Genomic DNA, 10,487 nt, shown 5'->3' with positions numbered 1-10,487 from the left:
GTGTCTGTTATTGGGGGGGGGGTCTACTGCTGCCTCGGCTGATTCAGCAACCTCTCTCTACAAAGTGGTACATTATACAAAGAGAAATGAAAAGTGTGAATTATTTAATAGATTCTGCTCAATGTGTTGAATAATGCAGTCAGACTCATGAACGCCGAACATCTTCCCCTAGATTCTGAGATCAGCGATCAGCGGTCTTTGTGGATTCTTTTTTGAAAACGATCTCTTTATATAATAAACACACCGCAGCCTGGGCTTGTCCTAGCTTGTCCCAATGCTACTGACCGCTGCTGAGACACGACAAGGTCAAGACAAAGGCAGCTGTGAAACTATTGAAGAAATCTAGAAAACGAGGGGTTTGTCTCCCTGTGGCGTGCGCCGTATCGCTCGCTTCAAATGAAGTACAGCGATGTTTACATTTGCACTGTGAACGCAGTCAAAACAGAACCTTTATTTTTTTCTAACGCAAATTCAATATTCTCTTGCAATCAGATAGCTGATACAAATTCCAAGTGAATAAAGAAATATTAAAGGCTGTAGTTCTAAGATGTGCACCGATTGCCTCTCAGTGTAAACAGAGTTTGTTAATTCTGGGCTTTGAAAAAAAAAACAGGTTGCAGGACTGCAGTACTATACAAATTGTATTTTATATAGCGCCCTCCCTTCACGCCACGGCATCCCTGAGCGCTGTACAAAGTTGAAAAAACTAAAATTTTAAAATTTTAAAACTGCCCCCTCCAATTTTGAAACTAAAATCGCGTCCCTGTTCCTATTAGTTCGGATAATAGACACTGCCTTAGGAAAATCCTGAAGATAACGTGTCCTTTTTTAATATTTCACAGTACAGAAAAGACAGAGGAAGGAGAGCTAATGATATTTCCAGAATCCCACAGAGAGATAATTCAAAGGCATTATTTTTTTTAACGAGCGCTGGTAAGTACATGTGCAAATTCCCTGCATCTCCTGAGATATTTTTCTTGAATAGACGGGCTGTGCTACAGTGCCTTAAACGTGCGCTCATAAACCATGAGTCCCTCTCTTAAACTGAAGACAGCTCAATATAATGCTGTTGGAGCTGAGCAGCGTCAATTAAAACCCCAGGTGAATTGCATATGTGATGTACTATCCCTTATGCATTTGCCATATTTGACATTTGCCATGTTTTTAAATATGCTTTACCACACCTCTGTGGGCTTTACAATGCTTGCCTATGCGGCTTTAGTACACTTCGCTGTGTAATTACTGTGGGACACTTTTATAAGAGTTAGCGTACCCTGTTTTTTAATATGCTTTTCCATATATTTCTCTGCTTTAAAATGCTTGCCTATGCTGCACCATGCTTTTTTACTGAGCTTTATTACACTTTAAGAACATAAGAACATTAGAACATAAGAAAGTTTACAAACGAGAGGAGGCCATTCAGCCCATCTTGCTCGTTTGGTTGTTAGTAGCTTGTTGATCCCAGAATCTCATCAAGCAGCTTCTTGAAGGATCCCAGGGTGTCAGCTTCAACAACATTACTGGGGAGTTGGTTCCAGACCCTCACAATTCTCTGTGTAAAAAAGTGCCTCCTATTTTCTGTTCTGAATGCCTCTTTATCTAATCTCCATTTGTGACCCCTGGTCCTTGTTTCTTTTTTCAGGTCAAAGAAGTCCCCTGGGTCGACATTGTCTATACCTTTTAGGATTTGCTATGCCTTTAACGTTTATAAAGGATATTTCAGGATCAGCGGCTTGAAACCTGGTTCCGGGAGACCTAGTTTGAGGTTGCTGTATCAAACCTTAAGTCTCTCCTGGTGTGCCGCGCAGTGGCACTGAAACCTGGTCTCCTGAAACCAAGTTCCAAACCACAAAGTGGCTCTGTGTTCCCTCAGCTTTACAGAAACCATTGATAAGGCAACAAAAATAAATATCTCTCTGCATCCAGTTTAGTTAATGTCTGATCAGGTATTCTTCCCAGATTGAATTTCCCTGGATCCAAAACCAAGGTACTAAGCTGTCTTGCAATTAAAGATTGGATTCTTCAGCCAGCACCTTTCTGCTAGAAATGATGTTCTAAAGAAGAAAGCGAGCACCGTCCCTTTCTGTACTGTACACAAGACTGCAAGCTGAGACAGGCAGGCTTATTGTCAGGCAGGATTTACGAGAAGAGTTCTGATGCACCAGATAAAGGATTTTACTGTAACAATCCAGACACACTGAGAACTCACTGTAAATTACATTGTTGGCTTTGGCAGAGCCTCAGGGAAGTAAAAATGGCAGCGCCATTCCCACACTAGATCAATTCCAGAAACTAGACTTGGACCAGGGAGATGTTCTGCCCTGGACTGGACTGGAATGGAGGGAGCACCTTTTCTCTTAGGTGGGTAAGGGAGGGAGGGAGCAGTTCAGTCTCCGTGCCTCAAGCCTGCCCTAGACTGGAGGGAGCACCCTTTCTCTTAGGGGGGTGAGGGAGGGAGGGAGCAGTTCAGTCTCCGTGCCTCAAGCCTGCCCTGGACTGGAGGGAGCACCCTTTCTCTTAGGGGGTGAGGGAGGGAGGGAGGGAGCAGTTCAGTCTCCGTGCCTCAAGCCTGCCCTGGACTGGAGGGAGCACCCTTTCTCTTAGGGGGTGAGGGAGGGAGGGAGGGAGCAGTTCAGTCTCCGTGCCTCAAGTCTGCCCTGGACTGAAGGGAGCACCCTTTCTCTTAGGGGGGTGAAGGAGGGAGGGAGCAGTTCAGTCTCCGTGCCTCAAGTCTGCCCTGGACTGAAGGGAGCACCCTTTCTCTTAGGGGGGTGAAGGAGGGAGGGAGCAGTTCAGTCTCCGTGCCTCAAGCCTGCCCTGGACTGGAGGGAGCACCCTTTCTCTTAGGGGGTGAGGGAGGGAGGGAGGGAGCAGTTCAGTCTCCGTGCCTCAAGTCTGCCCTGGACTGAAGGGAGCACCCTTTCTCTTAGGGGGGTGAGGGAGGGAGCAGTTCAGTCTGCATGCCTCAAGCCTGCCCTGGACTGGAGGGAGCACCCTTTCTCTTAGGGGGGTGAGGGAGGGAGGGAGCAGTTCAGTCTGCATGCCTCAAGCCTGCCCTGGACTGGAGGGAGCACCCTTTCTCTTAGGGGGTGAGGGAGGGAGGGAGGGAGCAGTTCAGTCTGCATGCCTCAAGCCTGCCCTGGACTGGAGGGAGCACCCTTTCTCACATTCTGAGACTTGGGTTCAGTGCTCGGTGTTGAAATAGTTGGTGGTTTTGTGGTGTGAGAAACTCATTTCTATTGTGACCTTAAAAAAACAATGTGTGCAATAAAGAGAACCTTTTCATCTACGAATTCCCCAAACCTTGGCACGAACCATCAACCTTTTACATTTTTAAATGGGCAAAATAAACACCAGAAAAAAATCAAAAGGCTTTGACATGAAAAGGTTTGATTCGTTTTGGCTGCCAAACCAGTTTTTGGAATGCAAAGCGCTGAATAGCCTCTGGGCAGGGCTCTGGGACGGGACAGCAGGTTGGGGCAGGTATTTGATGCTGTAATATGATCATTAATCGAAGTATTTTACAGTTCTCACCACACAGCTTGGATATGTGACAGTTTCTCACTAACCAGTGCGATTTTCCCACCCTCCCTCGCCTCCACAAAAGCGTTCCAGGCTATTTTCATTGCATCTCTTAACAGGCTAGGGCATGTCCTCCAGGAAGAGTCAGCTGCATTGCCAGCATTTCCATAGATTTAGGATCAGAAGCTCATCCATGCCCGTCCAGTTCCTTGTAGCTGATTGAACTCAAAACTCTGACAAGACAGGCCTTAAAGGATCCCAGTGATTCAGCATCAGCAACATGACTAGGCAACCCATTCCATCCCCTCCCCACTCTCTGTGTGAAGAAGAGTCTCCTTCAGCAACATGACTAGGTAACCCATTCCATCCCCTCACCACTCTCTGTGTGAAGAAGAGTCTCCTTCAGCAACATGACTAGGTAACCCATTCCATCCCCTCACCACTCTCTGTGTGAAGAAGAGTCTCCTTCAGCAACATGACTAGGTAACCCATTCCATCCCCTCACCACTCTCTGTGTGAAGAAGAGTCTCCTTCAGCAACATGACTAGGTAACCCATTCCATCCCCTCACCACTCTCTGTGTGAAGAAGAGTCTCCTTCAGCAACATGACTAGGTAACCCATTCCATCCCCTCACCACTCTCTGTGTGAAGAAGAGTCTCCTTCAGCAACATGACTAGGTAACCCATTCCATCCCCTCACCACTCTCTGTGTGAAGAAGAATCTCCTTCAGCAACATGACTAGGCAACCCATTCCATCCCCTCCCCACTCTCTGTGTGAAGAAGAGTCTCCTTCAGCAACATGACTAGGTAACCCATTCCATCCCCTCACCACTCTCTGTGTGAAGAAGAGTCTCCTTCAGCAACATGACCAGGTAACCCATTCCATCCCCTCACCACTCTCTGTGTGAAGAAGAGTCTCCTTCAGCAACATGACCAGGTAACCCATTCCATCCCCTCACCACTCTCTGTGTGAAGAAGAGTCTCCTTCAGCAACATGACTAGGTAACCCATTCCATCCCCTCACCACTCTCTGTGTGAAGAAGAGTCTCCTTCAGCAACATGACCAGGTAACCCATTCCATCCCCTCACCACTCTCTGTGTGAAGAAGAGTCTCCTGCCTTCTGTTCTGTCTATCTCCACCTAATTTCCAATTTGTCTGTGCTGGCGGAGCAGAGAAAGAGAAAGAGAAAGGGAGGCTCTTATACTCTCTGAACAGCCTCCCTCTGCCCTGTGCTGGCAGAGCAGAGAAAGAGAAAGTGAAGCTCTTATACTCTCTGAACAGCCTCCCTCTGCCCTGTGCTGGTGGAGCAGAGAAAGAGAAAGTGAAGCTCTTATACTCTCTGAACAGCCTCCCTCTGCTCTGTGCTGGCGGAGCAGAGAAAGAGAAAGAGAAAGGGAGGCTCTTATACTCTCTGAACAGCCTCCCTCTGCTCTGTGCTGGCGTAGCAGAGAAAGAGAAAGAGAAAGGGAGGCTCTCTACATCTTTGCTTTCAAAACCCCACAGTATTGCAAGGTCTGTATTCTCCTCCGTTTTTCAGCAACACAAACAAGCTATTGAAATTCCGACTTATCACAAAACAGACAAGGGGGTGAAAAATGTAAATAAGCAGAAAACACCAGGACGGTACTTGCAGTACATAGCAAAAGAGATCCTACAAACCTGATAAATTCAAAGAGAGGTGCTGTATGTACCGAGAATGCAAGCGTCTGGAAGGAAAAAAAAACCCACCCATAATCATTCTGAGACATGTCCCGAGATAAGAGGAATCAGGTATCAGTAACATTTTAAGAAATGTCTAGCGAACATCCTGGAATTTTAGGATTGAAACCTCATTTAAAAAAACTATATGCAGGGATACTTTTGATCTTTTATTTAGCATCACGCAATCAAAGAAACTACAAAATGATGTCACAAAAGCTGTAACGGAAGCCATACTAGTAGTTCAGATCCCAGTTGCCCAAAGGAGGTGCCATGAATCTCACAGCAATGAGTTGATGTAATCCAGCCCCACTGTTCGCCGTGGCTCAGATTCAGGTCTGCACTGTAACCCCAGCTGACACTGTAAGGAAGAATCTGTTGCCTCCAGGACTCGGATCTTTGTCTGTCTCAATATCAGGGATGGAAATAAGACTCCCGTTGCATAGCAGTGTGATCCACTCCAGGTTTCACTTTAATAAGACGCACCTGAGTTTGTTACCTAGACGCTGTGGCTAGTCAAGCTTGGAATAATATGAAAGTGGGTTTCAACGCCATTTAGCCACAGTTTCGAAAGACTTTCAAAGACAGATGATTTTTTTTTTTTTTTCCCAAACAATATGAATATGAAATCAAAGTACAGGCACAGTAGACAGGTCTGTGTCATTTTCATACAGTGGTTGGAGGCAGAGTTGTGTCTTTAAAACAGAAGGTTGGATATATCGTATTATATACTGACTGGTTGTGTGATAGAACGACTTGGAATCCCTATAAAAGAGAATTAATTCTAAGTTAAGATCTTGTAGGGTTAAATAAATCTCTCAAGCTTATGCACAGAAAGTTTATTAAGCCCATATATATATATAATGTATCCACTTCTGTCAAGTTTTTTGTAAATGCATTTTATGAACTTTTAAAACAGTTGGCGTGAACTCTATGGAGTTCCAGAAGTTACCCTTCCATGACTTTAACAATTAAACACGCAGTGACTGAAGGGGATATCTATGTTTTCATAGATGTGGGTTTTATTCTGCAGGGGGAAAATCATTTCTAAAAATAAAAGTGTAACTGAAACCCTGCACTGCAACCATTGAAATCGTTACAAAGATCTGAGATTCCTAACCTCCCACAGGCCGATGTAGAGCCAAGAAAAGATTCAAAACATCTTGATTTCTGAGAGACAAGTCAACCAGAGGAGCAGGCGAAATGTTGGATTGGTTTTTCTGTTAATGCTGGGGCTTGGGAGCTGCTAAACTTCCGCACGAAAACCAGGGGGGGGCAGAGCGGGGGGATGAATCTGAGAGAGAGGACAGAGAGCAGGGGACACATCTTTCTGGCGAGGGTAGGGAACGGGGGTCCTGGTCATGTTGTTAGCTCTTGTGAAGAGTCTACACATTTCTACCATATTCCTTTTGAATACTAAATTGTTCTCTGTGAATCGGTGATCGCCTTACAACAGCTGTGGCCTTCACTGCCCAATAGAACGAACATTTTTGACATAAAGTCGAGTGAAACCTGCTGAAGAATGTTAACATATTGAATTACACACCGCTTTGTAGTTTTCCCAAATACTTCATGAAGAACTGATGAAATCAAACATGAAATACTACTGTACTGCTATGATGGCTTCAGGTAGATTTTTGGCGATACCATTTTGTAGTTTCTTTGATTACATGATGTTATATAAAAGATTAATTCATATATTGTTTTTTAAAATGATGCCTCAAATCCTAAAAATCGAGGTGATGCAAAAACTTTGCCCAGATCTGTGCATTACCCGGCTGGGGTTGATTAGACCTCCGTTGTTGTTTTTTGAATCTGAAAGGTAATACCTGTATTTTGAACCTCCTTGGGTCTGGTCACTCAGGTGTGCCAGAAATCCAGACAATGCATTCTGTTTTACTGTGGGTAGCGTTTGCCCGAGGGCACAGCAAGGTAACTTTCCTTCCTGGCAGGTATGCAAATTTCCTCCGGTGATGCATTCCAGCCATTTGTCTTACATCCTCTCCCCTTGTTGTTTCGTTGGATTTAATCCTGTTCAACCTACAGTATTGTGCAAACGTATGCGAGCACCTCATTTATACCCTTTATTTACCTGCCTGCATGAAAACCTCTTGGGGGGGGGGGGATTCACATTTCTGGTCAGTGATCAGGGGTATAAAACAAAAGGCTCTCGTGCGTGAAATTGTCAGACCGCTTTGTGCTTTAATTAGGTATCTTTGAACAACTTCTAAAACGCCTGCTTTTCCCATTTGTGGCTGTGAGGGAGACTGTTAAGTCCTGGCACATAGGAATCTCCAGGCAAGCTTCAAGCCAGGTAAAGACAGATTTAGAGAAAAAAATATTGAAGCGACAACCCAGAGCCACTCAGAATGCTTGCAACATTACTATAAAATATGAGTATCCGCACATCTCTAATGTGAAGCTACTCTCTCCTGTTCTCTTTCTCTGCTGCACCAGCACAGAGCAGAGGGAGGCTGTTCAGAGAGTATAAGAGCCTCTCTTTCTCTTTCTCTGCTCCACCAGCACAGAGCAGAGGGAGGCTGTTCAGAGAATATAAGAGCCTCTCTTTCTCTTTCTCTGCTCCACCAGCACAGAGCAGAGGGAGGCTGTTCAGAGAATATAAGAGCCTCTCTTTCTCTGCTCCACCAGCACACAGCAGGGGTAGGCTGTTCAGAGAGTATAAGAGCCTCCCTTTCTCTTTCTCTTTCTCTGCTCCACCAGCACAGAGCAGAGGGAGGCTGTTCAGAGAGTATAAGAGTTTCTCTTTCTCTGCTCCACTCAGCACAGAGCAGAGGGAGGCTGTTCAGAGAGTATAAGAGCCTCCCTTTCTCTTTCTCTGCTCCACCAGCACAGAGCAGAGGGAGGCTGTTCAGAGAATATAAGAGCCTCTCTTTCTCTGCTCCACCAGCACACAGCAGGGGTAGGCTGTTCAGAGAGTATAAGAGCCTCCCTTTCTCTTTCTCTTTCTCTGCTCCACCAGCACAGAGCAGAGGGAGGCTGTTCAGAGAGTATAAGAGCCTCCCTTTCTCTTTCTCTGCTCCACCAGCACAGAGCAGAGGGTGGCTGTTCAGAGAATATAAGAGCCTCTCTTTCTCTGCTCCACCAGCAATGAGCAGAGGGAGGCTGTTCAGAGAGTATAAGAGCCTCCCTTTCTCTTTCTCTGCTCCACCAGCACAGAGCAGAGGGTGGCTGTTCAGAGAGTATAAGAGTTTCTCTTTCTCTGCTCCACTCAGCACAGAGCAGAGGGAGGCTGTTCAGAGAATATAAGAGCCTCTCTTTCTCTGCTCCACCAGCACAGAGCACAGGGAGGCTGTTAAGATTATATGTGACTGTAAATTATAGGAACAAAAATGATATCATAAAATACAGTGCAAGGAAATGGTCCCGTAGCTTAATAAACATTCTGCTTATCAGGCTCCAGGAAGGTTGCAATCGAGCTGATAGAGCCGCCTGTGTCTATCTTTACTGCGATCGATCCCTGTCTGACAGCTTTTTAAAATGATGTGCTGCTGCTGCTTTCCTGTTGGTGCTGTATTAGTGTAACGTATTGCTTTGATGCACTGAAGTGACTGTGCTAACCCAATGTGCTGGTAGCTGACAACGTAACTCCACAAACCTTCCAGGAAACACAGGCATGCTGCCTGCAGCTGCGCTGTGAACCCCGAAGCTACACCAGGAATCCAGCGCTGGCCGTTCAAACGTTTTCTTCTTAAAACACATTCGAGAGCGACTCCAGTATGACGAGGAGGAAACTGACAAGGACGACCGGATCCAACCTAGTCAGTCCGTTTTAAACCCTGCTTCGTGCACTGCATTGCAAAAACAAGAAAGAAAGTTTGTATTTGTGGGACACATATGTCCCTTCTACCTAAAAAGGGTTAATATGCTTCACCAGACCTCTCTGTGCTTTACAATGCTTCCCTATGCTTTGCCAGACCTCTCTGTGCTTTACAATGCTTCCCTATGCTTCACCAGACCTCTCTGTGCTTTACAATGCTTCCCTATGCTTTACCACACCTCTCTGTGCTTTACAATGCTTCCCTATGCTTCACCGGACCTCTCTGTGCTTTACAATGCTTCCCTATGCTTTACCAGACCTCTCTGTGCTTTACAATGCTTCCCTATGCTTTACCACACCTCTCTGTGCTTTACAATGCTTCCCTATGCTTTACCAGACCTCTCTGTGCTTTACAATGCTTCCCTATGCTTTACCAGACCTCTCTGTGCTTTACAATGCTTCCCTATGCTTTACCAGACCTCTCTGTGTTTTACAATGCTCCCCTATGCTTTACCAGACCTCTCTGTGCTTTACAATGCTTCCCTATGCTTTACCAGACCTCTCTGTGCTTTACAATGCTTCCCTGTGCTTTACCACACCTCTCTGTGCTTTATTACACGGCTGTGGTTTTAACTACAGGACACTTTTATAAGGAGTGCACAAGGGAGCTTCTCTGATCCACACTTTGAAAGCAGCTCCTATGCAGTAGAAATGTTGGCTGAAAATGGTATTGGAATGCTTTTAAAATAAACCCGGAAAAGGACAGAGAGAAGATCACACGAGCGAGGCGGGTCACTTTCCTAACAAACCTTGCTATGTTTGGAAACGGTGGTTTCTTAAGATATTTGGCAACATGTTACTTTAAGTCTCTAATGACTGTGCATTTACATATTAGTTACTTAGTAAATGCATGTGTGCTTACACATAATTACAATGTCATTATGCACAGTTACACTGTACTTTATGTGGAAAATCTTATTGCATGATATATGTAAGTGCACAAGTGTAACAGAAAAGGGTTAGGGATAGAGTTAAAGATTTGCACATTAAACAGAGTAAATGCACAGTAATTAGAGACACTTCATGTAACGTGAGACTGGATTTTTAAATAAAAACAAAACAGCAACAGCAAACCAAAAAGCAAGCCTCGGACACATATGAATGGTTAAAGCTCCCGTGAGAGTTTGCTTTGAAAGCGCACTCTCAATCTCGCACGTTGGCACAGATCCTGCGTCCACACTGCGTGCCTCGTTCCCTGACCTCACAACCTTTCCTGGGGCGCTGACGTCACAAGAGCCAGTCCCCGGCCAGCACAGCTGCTTCCAGGAGGAAACACAGGCGCCCTGTAACGTCCCAAGGAGCGCCTTGAAAAAAAATAATAATAATAATAACGAACGCATTTAACAACATATAATTCTGTATGTACAGAACCTACCCTAAATAAATAAATAAAAATATAAACATTTATATTTGGGTATGGTTTTAAC

Source organism: Acipenser ruthenus, chromosome 36, assembly GCF_902713425.1.
Source record: "Acipenser ruthenus chromosome 36, fAciRut3.2 maternal haplotype, whole genome shotgun sequence".
Taxonomy (NCBI): Eukaryota; Metazoa; Chordata; class Actinopteri; order Acipenseriformes; family Acipenseridae; genus Acipenser; species Acipenser ruthenus.
Note: the sequence above shows the minus strand (reverse complement) of the source record.